The sequence below is a fragment of the Corylus avellana genome, chromosome 2 (assembly GCF_965113065.1).
Source record: "Corylus avellana chromosome 2, dhCorAvel1.hap1.2, whole genome shotgun sequence".
In the NCBI taxonomy this organism is placed as follows: domain Eukaryota; kingdom Viridiplantae; phylum Streptophyta; class Magnoliopsida; order Fagales; family Betulaceae; genus Corylus; species Corylus avellana.
In genome coordinates, this window is record NC_142491.1 from 34,234,778 (window position 1) to 34,251,467 (window position 16,690).

Sequence of the window (16,690 nt, forward strand, 5' to 3'; positions counted from 1 at the left end):
CGAATGGCGAAGATGGTTGTTCACTGCTTTTTAGTTCAAGGAATTATCATTTGAAATTTAAAGTTTAATTTATTACCAACAAAAAGAGAAAAAGGAAAAATAAATATTGTTTTAGATTAGGAAAAGCAGTTGGTCTTTAACGTTTTGAACAATTTTTTCTTTTTTCTTTTTTGAGAAAATTTAGGATTTTATATATTGATACTTGGTGGATCAGAACGCTCCATCAAAATAACATCATGGATACAATCAGGAGTTTCCTCCAACCAGACCTTATCTAAAACATGATGTATAGCCAGCTTGGCAAGCTTATGAGCAACATGATTTGCATCTCTATTCACATGAACACACTTCCATCTTAGGTGGCTGTTGTTTCGGATCATTCTCCAGTCTTCATACATGTGGGGATAAAATAGACCCGATATCCTCGTCAACACAGATTTTGTTACAAGGCTAGCTTGGAATCAAACTGGCATGTGTAGAATTGGTGAAATCGGTGTGGAGAAAGACGGTGGATTGAAGGGGCCCCGGGCATAGGCTCAGCGAAAACCTGGAGAAATGCAAACGGGGCTTATTGCGCTGGTAAAAGGTTGAGGTTAAGGGAACCAAGAATGAAATACGTAAGAAATCTTTGCAGTTGGAGGAGATGCAAGGTAGGACTGAAGATGTAAACCTAGTGGCTAAAGGTGCACTTAAACATGAAATTAATTTTCTGAAGGACAAGGAAGCGTTGGGGTGGAGGTAAAGAGCTAAAGAGATGTGGTTAAAACTTAAAAGACAGGGACAGAAATAATCAATACTTCCACGCTTGTGCTAATCAATGGCACAAGTCCAACCATCTGGAACGCATAACTGATCTGGAAATCCACCCCTCCAGATCAGTTATGCGTTCCAAATGGTTGGACTTGTGCCGTTGATTAGCACAAGCGTGGAAGTACTGATTATTTCTGTCTCCGTCTTTTAAGTTTTAACCACATCTCCTTAGCTCTCTGCCTCCAACTCAACGCTTCCTTGTCCTTCAGAAAATTAATTTCATGTTTAAGTGCACCTTTAGCCACTAGGTTTACATCTTCAGTCCTACCTTGCATCTCCTCCAACTGCAAAGATTTCTTACGTATTTCATTCTTGGTTCCCTTAACCTCAACCTTTTACCAGCGCAATAAGCCACGTTTGCATTTCTCCAGGTTTTCGCTGAGCCTATGCCCGGGGCCCCTTCAATCCACCGTCTTTCTCCACACCGATTTCACCAATTCTACACATGCCAGTTTGATTCCAAGCTAGCCTTGTAACAAAATCTGTGTTGACGAGGATATCGGGTCTATTTTATCCCCACATGTATGAAGACTGGAGAATGATCCGAAACAACAGCCACCTCAACTTGGACATCCACTGACGACGGAAATAACACACACCACTCCGTTTCCACCTCACTTGTTGTGGGTGGATCCGGAAGGGGGTTTTTAAGAATTTTTTTTTAAAAAAAAATTTAACATTCTCTCTCTCATGGTCAAATCTAATCATATAAGTTGCGAAATGATAAATATATTATCAAACAATTTAAATTTTTAAATAATGTAATATGATATATATTGTTTAAATGTAATAAAACAAAATTTTAGTTATTAAAAGATCCTTTTTTCTTTTTTTGTAAGACAAGATCCTACTTGTTGAATTTGCCCAAATCCATCCTTTTTTTTTCAAATATTTTATTGAATTTGTATGGATCCAATAGTAAATTTTAACAAAGAGTTGAATAAAAAATAGACAAGAGCCATAAGAATTGCAAATTGAAAAAGAAAATTGACACACGTAATTAAAAAGAAAATTGAAAATAGTTGAGAGAGAGAGAGAGAGACCGAGAGTCATAGATTTGATTTTATTCTAAGCAAGTACAAGAAGGAGAAGTAGAAGTAAACAGACATATTTTGTGAGAACGGAGCAACCTTTTTAGCCAAAATTTTAATTTTTACTTCCTAATTAATAAGCCTATAATGTACTACAAATTATTATTATTATTATTATTATTATTATTATTTGACAAGAATGTACTACAAATTATAGACATGCAAAGCTACTTGTAAAGAAATTATTGGAGACTACAATTTTTTTTATTTTTTGACATGAATGTACTACAAATTATAGACATGCAAAGCTACTTGTAAAGAAATTATTGGAGATTTTAATGCTGCCACCGAATATCAAGTAAATAAAATTGCATTAAATTGTGTTTGCCTTCAAGCAAAAAATAGGAAAAATTAAATGTGGCAGTTCAACCACCAGCTTAAGCTTTAAGTTCATTAATGGATAAGAGCCTGTCTGCAATTATTGTGTTGGAAAATATAGTTTTAAAGCTAAAAGGAATTTTTAGAAAAAATTTTATTTTTAGAATAATGTGTTTTGATCATTTTTAGAGCAAACAAGTCAAATAAGTACTTTTTGGAGATTTTTATCATACATATCAACTTTTTGTTTGGTACAACTTTTTAAGCACTAATGTTTTTTTTTTCGTTTCAACATAAAAAATATTTGTAAAGGAAATCACTTTTAAGAAAAGCGTTTGGCGTATATGGAAATCACAAATACTTTTTATACTTTCATTCAATTATATTAATCTACAAAATTAAATTTTCTTCGCAACATACACACAAAAAAAGGGGGGGGGGGGGGGTTAAGTACTTTTTTAGTATCTCAATGCACTTTTTTATTTTTTCCTTCTAGGTTTTCAAAATAGTCGAATATGCTACCTCACCCATGGAAAAAATACAATTAATACCTCCATTAGATTCCGTGAGAGAAAATTAGCGGCCTGCCACGTGTCACTCCCATAATATGTCACGTGTCCTAAAAATGAAAAATAATTAAAATAATAATAATAATAATAAAAAACTAAACCTAAAAAAAAAAAAATTGAAACGCCATGGGAAAAAATAAGTGAGGTACCAGATTTGACTGTTTTGTAAAGCTAATGGGAAAAAATAAAAAAATGCAAACCGAAGCACTAAAAAAGTACTTAACCAAAAAGAAAAAAGAAAAAAACTAAAAGTTTTAAGTTTCAGCCATGATCCAGCAATGGTCAAAATGAGTTCTACTGGTGGTTCACCGGAGTTCATGCGGTGTGGTATTAGTGGCTCGATGGTTTTCAGATGGAGGTGGTCTGGCATACTCAAACAAATTGAGATGAAAAACTCAAACTCAAAAAAATGGTTTACGATCTTAAAAAAGAGAAACTATTTTATAAAAATTAAAAAAGTTTTTTTAGTCAAATCGAAAATGTTATTTTTGTTGATTATTATTTTCAATCACACTAAACATTAAATAATACAAAATATATATTTTTTAAAAGTATCTGACGCTGAAATAAACAATTTTTTTAAAATTCACACTGCTACTCTTAACAATCTTAAAAGGAGGATATCAAAGGTGCAGTTCATTCCTTGCAAAAAAAAACGTACACACGCCATAAGGAGGAGAGGCGTGTTTTGTCAACTCTATCTGGTGCTGGTTTTACGAAACCAAAGACTCGTAGTCTGTAGCTCAGAATAGTAATAAAAAGTGTTGCACCGGTCAATAAGGAAGGAGGCTGGTTTTCAAACAAAACATTACATCAATCATTAATACAAAACAATTTTTTAAAGTATCTGACCCTAGTTTTACAAAACCAGCCTCTCACCACTCATACACACTAACACATGCCACAAAACCTCGACGTTGCAGTGTTGCACCGTTCTGACTGTAGCTCAAAGACTCACAGTCCCCCAAAACTAATAGCAAAATTTCACAATGGTTTCTTGTGAAATTCAATCAACTTTATAAAACCAGCCTCTCCCCACTCAAACACACTGACACACACCACAAAACCTCGATGTTGACCGTAGCTCAGAGACTTACAGTCCCCCAAAACTAACAACAAATTTTGCAATGATTTCTTGAATTTCACAATGGTTTCTTGCGAAATTCAAAATCAGCGTTATAAAACCAATCTCTCCCCACTCAACCACGCTAATACATGCCATAAAACCTCAACGTTGACCGTAACTCAGAGACTCACAGTCCCGCAAAACGAACAGCAAAATTTTGCAATGGTTTCTTGCGCAATTCACAATTAGCTCTATAAAACCAGCCTCTCCCTACTCAAACACAGTAACACATGCCACAAAACCTCAACCTTGTTGTGTTGCACCAATCTGATCGTATCTCAGAGACTCACAGTCCCCCAAAACTTACAACAAAATTTTGCAATGGTTTCTTGGATTTCACAAAATTTCAAAGAGCAAAACACAAGCTGTTCCAGCTTTCTTCTAATCATGTTGGGTGTGTTTAGCAAAAGACTTGAAAAAGAAAGTGGACCGGAACTGTAACAGATTTGATTGATGTGAGAAAAAAAAAAAAGAATGTTTTGTATGAAAAAGTGAAAACTTTCATAACAAAAAAAAAAAAAAAAACTTGATCGCCAAGACACAGAAATACCCATGTTCATTCTTCCAAATAATAATAATAATAATAAATAAATAAAAAATAATTAAAAAAAAAAGAAGATATTAACTAGAATAAGCCCCATGGATCTGTATGTGACGCCCCAAAAATTAATTAACTTGTAATTAACTCCATGGTTCGTCTACCAACCTTATTCCACTCCGAATAAGACTTAGGGACATCTATTCCTTGAAAACAGATGATACTAAACAGCAGAAACAAAAAGATTCTATAAACAAAATCGTTACAACCAGAGCGTATACTAAGGAACATCAAAATAGCTGAAATCACACCATACAAGTCATCATCTTTTCAATGGATTCATGCTATACCTCAATATGCAAGCATGCATAAAATCTTTAAGTCTACAGCATAACTCAAAAGTAATAGTTAATATGAGTACCTGCTTAAGCTTGCAATAAGTCTTCAAGCATCTCCCAGATTGAATCCTCCAAGATAACCGAGTGCTTCGCGGTATTCATTTTGTACTAAGCTATCTATAACAGCATCGTTGTACATATAGAGAAAAAAAGGAAATAATACAAGGGTAAGTCCGACAACTTAGTGAGTGTTAATGCACATGACATTTCTGTCATTAAATGGTGAACTCAGTTGTTTATAAAGCACATACAACATTATGAGATGGCAGTTTATCATGGATGTGATGTAGATATAGTATATGCTTATAATCATGAGTAATAGTAATAGTTCAACCTTATGGTTTACCTGAGATATTACCCATTCTCAGCAGGGTTGGCACTGTCCTGAAGGACCTGTAATATAACACTGGTTCCCTGGATATTGTAAGCTACCATACATAACAATAGTGGCACGACCGAGTCCGACCTCGGGTAGTCCATGCCACTAATGATATCCGTCCTATAGTGACCATCCATTAGGGAATGGCTGCGCCTGGTCATTAAACCATTGGATCTAAGCCTACACACACACACACACATTTGACCATAAAGTTAACCTGTATAGTAAGCCCATGGCCGTTATCCCGCACGTACCAGTGTACCATGTCATATGATACAATTAATCTTATTAGTTTTTTACATGAATAGTTTTACAAGCCTCATTGTTATCTTATTAATCAACACACGTTTTCACAAAAGAGAGTTCACAGTAGCTCCAAAATGTATTCCATGAGATTTACAAAATATGCATGTTTGATATATATAACATAGACATGCAATGCGGAAAAAGTAACATCAAGCATCCATGTAAGTTTGTACTTACCTAGGTCGTAAGGTTCTCCCGTAAAATTTCCTTAAGGCTCCATAACCTCAAATACTGAGAAAAGACCTATCATCAATTCTAATTCCAACTAAAACGAACTTAGAACATGAAAACAGAGGCGCTATTAGACGACTGACCAAAGTGTCGTTTCCTAGAATGCTTCTGACCGTACGTTCACCCAGAAAGCTCATACGTTCGGTCTCGTGGCCGTACGTCCGCTTAGAGAGTTTCAGGTAGATCCTCATTTTGTCCATTCGTCCTCCTATCCTCCCAAATCGATTTCTAAGGCTACCAAAAGGCTTTCGAAGATACCTATCTCAAAATAATGTCTTCATGCAAAAAAAAAAACACGCTAAATCAAGATAAACTACTAAACAGCCAAGATTAAAGTATAACCTAACTGGAAACTCAAAACCAACAACTAAACTAGCAATTAAACAGCATAACAGCTAAAAAACGAGCTAGGTTTAAAGATATTACCTCCTTGAAGCGAAACTTCAAGAACCTCCTCTCATTCTCCACAAAACATACAAAACTCACAAGAACACACTCACAAGAGGATTTCAAAGAGCCTGGGGGCGTAAATGGGCGTGTGGGAGTAAGGGGGTAAGGGGTATTTATAGTAGGGGGCGCTACAAACTTCTCTAAAAAGTAGTGGACGTCCGGTACTATTGGGGCGTACATATGGTATTATTTATAAGCAGTCCAAAGGTTGTAGCGTACGTCCAGGTATTATCCAGTCGTTATCCAAAAAGCAGTGTACATCCGTGTGGTCCCCAACGTATGTTCATGTACTATTTCTATAGTACGACGTACTATTGTCAGTGTACATACGGTGATCCCTATGTGTACATTCGCACTAAAAACAAGAGTGTACGTACGGTGGTTTCCCCGCGTACATCCACCACTATAGACAAGAGCATATGTCCGTCAACCCTAGCATACATCCTGTCCGAAAGTCCAAAATGCCCTTCTAGCTGTCCCTAGTGACTCAAAGTCCAAATTAACCCTCTAACTAAGCTACCTAAGCTGAGTTAATTATTTGGGTCACTACAATGTAAAAAAAAAAAAAAAGCTAAATCAAGATAAACTACTAAACCGCCAAGATTAAAGCATAACCTAGCTAGAAACTCAAAACCAACAGCTAAGCTACCAATTAAACATCATAACAGTTAAGAAACGAGCTAGGCTTAAGGATATTACCTCCTTGAAGCGAAACTTCAAGAACCTCCTCTCCTTTTCCACAAAACACACAAAACTCATAAGAACACACTCACAAGAGGATTTTAGAGAGCTTGGGGGCGTAAATGGGCGTGTGAGAGTAAGGTGGTAGAGGGTATTTATAACAGAGGGAGCTACCAACTTCTCTGAAAAGTAGCGGACGTCCAGTACTATTGGGGCGTACGTCCGGTACTATTTACACAGCGGTCCAAAGGCTGTAGTGTACGTCAAGGTATTATCCAGTGGTTGTCCAAAAAGCATATCACGTCCGTGTGGTCCCCAGCGTACATTCGTGTACTATTTACAGAGTACGGCGTACTATTGTCAGCGTACGTATGGTGGTCCCCCTGTGTATGTCATCCACTACAGACAAGAGTGGACACCCGTAAACCCTATCATACGTCTGGTCCAAAAGTCTAAAATTCTCAAAATGCTCTTTTAGCTGTCTCTAGTGACCCAAAGTCTAAATTAACCCTCTAACTAAACTACCTAAGCTTAGTTAATTATTTGAGTCGCTACAGTGTATGGTCCTCAAGAAATATTTTATTTCACAATAATTACACAACATTGATGTTGCAATCATAATCGACCCTTATTGTTTTTTTTTAACAATGACCGATCAAGGGGTTGATTGAGATTGCCAAGTTAACATTGTAAGATAAAAATATGATTTTTAATATTATTATAATTTGTATTCAAATATTTTAACAAAATTTTACTGCAAGGGCTAAATTATTTTTTTTAGCATATTTTAGGAACCTATAGTTCACATTTTATGCCATATCAGTCTTGTGGCATTTCAAATTAATCATTGATAACTAAAATAAGAGAGATACAATAGTTGATTTTGAATTCCACATCAGTATTATCAAATAATTGTATGATAAAAGCATAATATTACTCTAAAAATTTATTTTTTAGCATATCATACCACACTCACACCACACACACACATCTCATCAAAAGAAAAATTAAAGGACATGAAAAACAAAAAACTTAAGGAAAAATTAAAGGGATAAATGCAAAATTAGTCATTATGGTTGTCCTAAATTATAAATCACTCCACGTGGTATAAAAAATAATTAATAGATCATTATAGTTGGCCTAAATTACAAATCACTTCTTGTGGTATAAAATAATAATTTATAAGTTTTCAAGGTATGCCAAAGTAACAGTTTACTCAATGAAATCAATTTTTCTTAAGTAAATTAATGAAATCTGTCACTTTGTCATATCATACCCAATAAAAAGGAGAAACTGAGTGAATGCTTAACGCCAAATTATAGGAAAATGGCTCTCCAAAAAGAGAAAGCTACTTCATGTACGAAGAAAAGAAAAAATAAAAAAAAAATCTAGAAACAACGATGAATGATAAACTGCACAAAAAAGAAACTGAAGAGGAGACTTTCTGTAGCCCCCCAGATCTGAAAAGTCTTATTTTAGATATTTATTTTGATAATAATTAAGTAATGATATTTAATCTTGAGGAATTTATTAAATCATATGATATTGATTTATATTTGATTATTTTATTGGGTGATTGAAGAAATATAATAATTGAAGATTGATTAATATATTTTGGAGTATGATTATAATTTTTGGTGACTGATTAAATAAGGACATTAGACAGATTATGATGGGTCAGATTTCAGAAAATCTGTACCCAAATTAGTCCACTTTTCTTCTTTGTCCATTTTTGACTTTACCAACACCCTTTTCCTTTACTTTTCTCTCTCCTCCCTTCAATCACGCTTATCCTTCCTTCTTTACCATTTAAGTTATATTATATTTCTTTTCTTTATTTTCACCAACCCACTCTTGCCAACAACACTCCTACCTTTCCTTTATTTAATATTTTTTTTTTTCCTTTCTTCTTCTTTCTTCATTCCATTTTACTTTATTTCGCATATTTAATTCATCTCCCCTGCTCAACATATTGCTTAATCATAGAATTTACGTGAGTAAGAGAGAGAGAGAGCTAGATAGAGAGGGGGAGCTTTACAGATGTAAGAAAGAGGAGACAGTAGAGAAAGAATGAATGTTGCGATAGAGTGAGAGATGGACAGAGAAGCATGAGAAAGAGAAAGCGGGTGAGATGCTGGGGGGGGAAAACAGAAATTTAGAGGATGGCCAAAAAGAGAAATTTGCAGAATAATAAAATGGGTTCTTCAAAGGTAAAATTCTTCTTCCTCTAGCCTTGGGTATTTGATTTTAAGTTGAGTAATAGGCCTTAGATGAGAATCTTTTGATTTAATCATGATGATATTGGGTGGTTTCACTCTTGAGAATTTTGAATTAGTGTTGGGAGTTGATTCTCTATTTTAATGCGTTAACTTCCCTAAAGGAGTAGACTGGAGTTAATTGATTTTCGTGAATTGTTATTAATTTAGTTGTGAATAAACAGAGTGGAACAACAAGATATTTTTTCAAGATGATTAATTAGCAGTTTAAAGACTGCTCATAGCTTCAGTCTAGAGGTAAGTAAATTCACTACCCCTTCTAAAATTACTTCATGTCATGCTATTTATATATTCTTGTATCAAACTGTAAATGATTATTTTATTTACCTGTCATGGAGATATATTGCATTCATGAAGGATTTCTAAAAGAATTATTTAGAAAGTTTCTATTTCTTTAAATGCTTTCTAAGTACACAAGTTTATATTTGGAAAAGTTTCCATTTTTTAGAAAAGAAAGTTGATAAATAATGATGATTATAAGAAAGAAGAATGATGATAAACCCTCCTACATGTTGCCTAAGATGCATCAAAAGAAGTACAAAGAAAAGTACAAGAAATGAGTTAAATGTTTATGAAATGAGGGCACATGTATGGAGGAGAGTATTTTTGGCCCCAAGATAAGTAAAGATGAGAGTTCGGTACCGATACTCGGATGGAGGCGAAACCACTAAAGGAGGCTATGCCAAAAGGTGGTATTCCATCAACAGACCGTTGAGTGCACCAAGAAAAGAGTTAATTGACGGTCGGGCATGGTTGAGGCCACAGTTCAGTGCCATGGTCACAAGGACCCGCAACCCTCATACACATGGGTAACAGTGTACATGGGCCCTAATATGAGAAAATGATAATATGATTTACAATGATGATATACTATGATGATTTATAACGATGATTTATGACGATGATCTATTACTAGATGTAATAGTATGTATATCTTACGGAAGATGCAACCGTACATACATGTATTATTATGGCTGGATGTATATTTATTTGTGAAAACGATTTTCAAAACTGAGAACAATGAGTAAAACTATTTATGGTTGTGGATTTTACTTGTTGGGCCCCTTTGGGCTCATTCAGTTTTGTTTCTTGTTTTCAGGTAGAAAGGACGCTGGAATAGAAGGCCGGAATGGGGGCGGGAATAATTATTAACTTTCAAAGTCTTTTCATATCAGTGATTGTAATAATATGATATTTCGCAACTAAAATTTAATGTTTTCTAATTTCGCTTGTAATAAAATCTCTTGAATAATGTTTTATACATTTATCGTATCCTTTAAAATCAAGTACTCTGATAGACCTTATAGATCTTTGCAAGAACTTTTGTTGTAAAAGAAGAAAAGTGGCAAACTCAGCCTTAACAGGCTGGGGATGTCACACTTTCAACCTCAGAAAAAATGGAAGGTTGAGAGATCTAAAGCTTGGGTGCCATTTGGCAACCAACAACAACATTATACGGCACTATTCATAGTAAAAAAAATAAAAAAAAGGAAATAATGATTGTTATAGGAAAGTGAAAAGGTTGTATTGAAAAATGAAAAATTTTTGTTTTGTAATGATTTTTTTATTTGAATAATAGTAAAAAGTAAATGATGTGATATAAAAAAATGAATTGTATTGATTTTTTCGAAAAAAAAAAAAAAAAAAAGTGAATAGTGCGAGGGAGTGTGATGTAATTTAACAAACAAGGCCTAGTGTCCTCTTGGTCTTAGGTGAATATTATTTTCTAAAAAAACAAAAAAGAAAGTTATTTTTATTTCTCTCACTTGGATTTTAGAAAATAATATCCACTTAAGATCGGAAGAACACTAAAAGAATATTAGGAGAGCACTTAACATTTCCCATAACAAAATAAGAAAGAAAAAGAGTTCATGCTTAAAAACTTCCATGCCCCCATCAAAAAAGAAACAAAAGGCCCATGCATTCAAAGTGTAAATTATCTTATATCAATGTGGAACAATAAATAAACAACTTGACTTGTTTTCGTAAATTATTTATTTTTTATGAAGACCTTCAAAATTAATTTTTTACTCCTCTATATTTTTTTTTCTACCCCCAACCTAAAATTCTAATTCCGTCCGTGATCAAACTATGTTAAGCCAAGCATACAAAGCCTCGTGGTTGCATGAGTTGTCCCTCTTATTCACGGCAATAGGGCTATAATCAAGTTGAGTATTAAATGTTCAAGTTTTGTTCATTTAATTTTATTAGGGGTGTCAAGGCGGTTACGGTTAGCGGTTATTGGCAATAACTGTTAACTGTAACCGCCTTAGCGGTTAGTAGATTTCACTAAACGCAACCGCTAATCGCCTAGCGGTTAACGGTTAGCGGTTAACCACCGGTTAGCGGTTTGTGAAATAGATAACCGCCCGCTAACCGCTTTTTCAAAATTTGGCTTTGTTTTGGGCCTTTTTGGGCTTTCTTTATAGATTTTTGGGCTTTTTTTTTACCCTCATTTTTTTTTTAGTTTCTTCTTGGGCCCAATTGCTATAAAAAGAGCCCATATTGAAAAATCAAAAATATTTGACCCAAAATTTACATTTACTTGTACTGTAAAAAAATTTCCTTAAATATTAAATCATAACCGGTTAACTTTTTTTTTTTTTTTTTTAAAAAAAAAAAAAAAATTTTAAAACAACATTAAAAAAAAAAAAAAAAAAAATTCAACACAATATATAAAAAAAAGTTTCGAATTCAGACAACTATCACAACATATAATGATAATACATTAATACTTAAATTGTGTTTATAAGTAACACATTGGTCATTGTTTAATCCAATGTCAATTACTTAATTTGATATTATACGAATCATATCATTATTATACATTAATAATATGATTCACTTGAAGTCTTGAATAAAGTATTTGAATTGTTATTGAATCATATGATTAAGTATTGATATTATACATTTATATTATTCATATGCATATGTAGACTTATATAGACTTATAACATATATAGACTTATAAGTTTATAGCATACATTGAAAATAAGTCTCTAGATATTTAATTGTTGTATTAATATGAATTGGTATACTTATGAGTTATGTCATATTATATATGTATAATTTGTTATTATATAATCAAATGATTTAATAATCAATTGATCATGTGATATAATCATATAAATTATAATGATAATATATTAATACTCAAATTATGATTTAATGATCAAGTAATTATGTTATATGTATAAATATTTTTATAATTATAATTATAAAAATATATTATATAAAAAGGTTGTTAGCGGTTAGTGGTTACGGTTAGTAAACCTAATAACCGCTAACCGTTAGGCTGTTACAACGGTTAGGCAGTTAGCGGTTAATACGGTTAAGCGGTTAAGCAGTTAACGGTTAGCGGTTATAGTGGTTAGAAACCGTCTGCATTGACACCCCTAAATTTTATTCGAACATGAGTCGAACTCGACCTTATCACATAACTATATATATAATTTGTTCAATTTTTTTTCATTTATTTTTTTGGCAAACTTGAACTTGTTTATGAGTTACGCAGTTAACTTATTTATTCCTTATATGAATAAGGAAATGTTTTGTGTTATTCTAGTGTTCTTTCAACTATGATGTGGCTTTTAAAATCACCAATAGATTAAAAGTCAATAATGATAATCTCAAATTCAACGGTAAGTTTAAAGGCCACATCACATTTGGGAGAACACTAGGAAAATACTAGAAGAACACCTAGCATTACCCTAAAATAAATATGACGATTGTTTTTTTTTTTTTCTGCAATTGATCATCTGATTTAATTAAACAAATTAACTTGAATAATAAATAATCAAATCTTAAGTTTATATGTATGTTTTATAGTATGTATATAAAGTCATTATCCCCATACACACATATATATGTATACATACATACAAACACGTACACACAAATACACATTTATCTATATCATATCAAAACTCACAAACTCACAAGCTATATCTATTACATTAGAAAGATCATTCCTCTTTACTTACTTAATTACGATGTTCTAATTACAAAATTAAAATAATACTACAAAATATTTTGACACTAAGCCCAAATACTTTGCCACAAATAGGCCTTCGAAGAGTACAGCCCATAAAGGAAAAAAAATAAATTAGACTATTATTGTAGGGCTTTACCCCTAGGGGAGCCCTTCCAGAAATTCTCAAAGGCCAGGGCCAAACCCAGACCTTAGAGGGGGGTTGGAAATAGTTTTCAACCAGCAATAGACGCGCCTCGGTTAGAACCTCACTAGCTGCGTCATTGCCCCAAGCGCAAAGATGCCTTTACAAAGTCGCTCGGCTCTCCTTTTGTACCCAAGTTGGCCTCCCGTGGTTCTCTTCGCTTCCGGTGTGGGACTTCGGGGACTTAACATCTTAGGCTGTTGCAGTTGCTTATCAGGATCTTGTCCCCACGTTGTTCCTCAAACACCTGCCTCCCCTGCTGCTCGCCTGCTACGTTATATTTATCACATCCAAACACTCTGTATTATTCCCATAATTCTTTCCAAGTTCAATGAACATTCGATATGAATTTGGATCCCCACTCTCTAAATTTCTCAGCCCATGCACGTCGTTATAGCTATATGACAAACAGGTAATAATTTTAGTTTATTATATATACGTTGAGTTTGCAAATCAGATTCTTCACCGCCATGTTGCTTATATTCGTTCAAAACATGTTTACAAATCAAGCTCTGACATGTCTTGTTCAATGAATGTTGTTGAGGCATTAAACGAAAATAGAATTATAAGGAAATTGTGTCCAAGAGCTTATATATATACATGTTTAAAGTAATTAATTTTAAGAATGCTTTGAAAGTGTCTCGATGCGCCAATTTATGTGCTTATGCTTTAATTAAATGAGCTGTTTTCTATTTTGTTTTTGGAAGCATTCCCACACGATCCCTTATTGAAATGAGAAAGATTATCACTGTAGTTATTTTCCTTTATTCAATTAGAAGAAAAAAAATTAATTAATTTTAAGCTATGTGGGACACTTGAGATCATAATATACTACTATATTATTGTGGCCAACGTCCACAACGGCACACCTTATCGATACTAATCCAAATAATAGTCATTTATTTATTTATTTATTTTTTGACGGTTTTACTTATTTATCAATATTTAATGTCTATAAATAGTATTAAAGACCTTATGTGAAACACTTACGACCTACTTGTGCTGGAGTTGAATCCACGTCACCGGCCAATAACGTGGCACTTTATGAGTAAAATGGCGGCTGGGGCACATGAATTAATTACGCCACTGAGAATCTTTGTTTCGGTTGAGACGGCACGGCACGGCAACGCGGTTCATATACATGGCCGAAACACGATATATAAGAGGTCGATAATGTGAATTATCTGTAAGTCACTTTGTTTAATTAGGACCACTAGACCTTTTTGTCCTCTTTATAAATATATATATATATATATTGTGTCCGCATGAAAGCAATCGATTGGCATCATATAATATTCCTTTTTATTTATTTATTTTATTCCTCGGTGGAAATCCAGGGATTACTTTAATAAATATTAATGGCACTAAAATCAGACCACGAGGGGAGACTGATAGGTGCAAATGCTCTTCCTTTCTGAAGATTATCGGTTGTGATGATAAATCCAAATTATAACACCTGGCACGGGCAAGAGTTGAGGGAAACATAGACCTGGACCCCTGGTATATACTATGTGCTGTAAGAAAAATGAAAAAAGCACAGTTTTTTTGGCAGAATTTTGACTTTTTATTTATTTATTTATTTATTATTTTTTTAATTTTTTTTTTATGTGGTCATTTTTTATTTGTATTTCTTTTTTTTTTTTCTTTTTTTAAATGCTCTTTTTCTTCATAATAATGACATTTTTTTTTAAAAAAAAAAAAAAAAAAAATTGGCCATTTTTATAAAGAAAAATACCATTTTTGTGTTTTTTTTTTTTAAAAAAATTACCAACTAAAAAAAAGGACCACATAAGATGTTATTGTTTCAGAATTTTTATTTTTATTTTTTATGTTCTAAAAAAATAAAACTAAAAAATACGAGAAAAGTTAGACCAAAATTGTGTCATTAACATGCCTCATGCTGTAAATATGATTTAGCATGACTTACCAAAAATAATGACGCTTAATTAGCACTAATAAGAACATAATAATAATCACAATTATTCACTATATATATTGTCATCATAATCTGATAACATCTTTACAAATCACAGTTCAAGAGTTTAACTTAGAATGTTTTAGAGTATATATTTAGGTCCGGGTTAACAAATTTTAGCTAAAAATTACCGTTATTTTAACTACTCATTTTTTTTTTTAATGCTCATATATTTCATTTTAACTATTCAATTTAAAATATATTTTTTTTATCCACTTTTACTATTCTTAAAAAGGAGGAAGAATTATTATTATTATTTTTTTAAGGTTAATTTTGCTAAATTACGTAATGAGAATCTTTATACTTGATTAACCAGTATAGTATTACTAGTTTATATGAGATTGAGTTAAGCTATGGCTCAATTGTACTTTTTAAAGAGTATTTGCGGTTTTCACGGTCTACACTTTTCCAATACAATTTTTAGCAAGCAAATACTACCATAGTCATGCCCAGACAGAATAATAATTCTAATCGCCTATCAACTTAAAAATAAATAAATAAATAATAAAAAAAAAGCCAGCCTTCATATGCGGCAGCCGGCACCAAGTCCGTACATAAAAGCAGTAGGATTTTGACATGTAATGGGCACCACGATTTGCACCGTATATGGTGAAATTTTGAAACTGATGTCCCACTCAGACTCCAATTTTGGCAGCACCGCTCCAAGTTGAAAGACATGGGACCTTAATTTATTTATTTATATATATTTTTTCAGAAAACAAAATGGAGCAAGCAAGCGTATCTAATAAAGGTTTTTGTAGCAAAAGGACCACCTATATATATATATATAGCTAGCACACTTGTGATTGCTTTGTATTAAATTTTGAGGCAATAAAGTTGAGCCAGCAGCCTATAGATGTTGATCTGCTCAATTGTGACTCTCTTTAAGTGATTTTTTTTTTTCTTTTTACAAATTATCTCTTCATTGATATAATTTTTTTTTTTTCTATATGAGAACACCCAATTGGCCCGCAACCATCAGCTTTTTAAACTATTATTCTATCATACACAATTATTAACAACTATTACACGTACAATAAATCAATAATTTGTAGAATTTATAACACCAACGGAACCAATTAATATTAATCATTTTTATCTAATTAATCCATGCATGTTATTATTTGCTGCAAAGAGTAATTTTTTTTTTTTTTTTTTTTGAAAAATATGGATCTTTCATTGATGAAATTTTGTGAACATAAAGCTCTTACATCACAGAGCACACATCTCTGAAAAATCATAGCAAAAAGCTATGAAGGTTACAAAGTCATAAAAATGACTTCAAGTTTCCATTAACCCATGTACAATTACATTTAAGGAACAGATCTGCTTCGTGCAGACTAGATATGGGACATGAGTAACTCAAA

General features: G+C 32.9%; 1 non-coding gene across 1 annotated transcript; it reads right to left on the reverse strand.

The window, feature by feature from the left end:
- Window positions 1-13,295: 13,295 nt before the first annotated feature.
- On the reverse strand, window positions 13,296-13,446 carry LOC132168268 (U4 spliceosomal RNA). The gene has a single exon (XR_009438789.1). It is a non-coding gene; the product is annotated as a U4 spliceosomal RNA (small nuclear RNA).
- Between the last annotated feature and the right edge of the window lie 3,244 nt (window positions 13,447-16,690).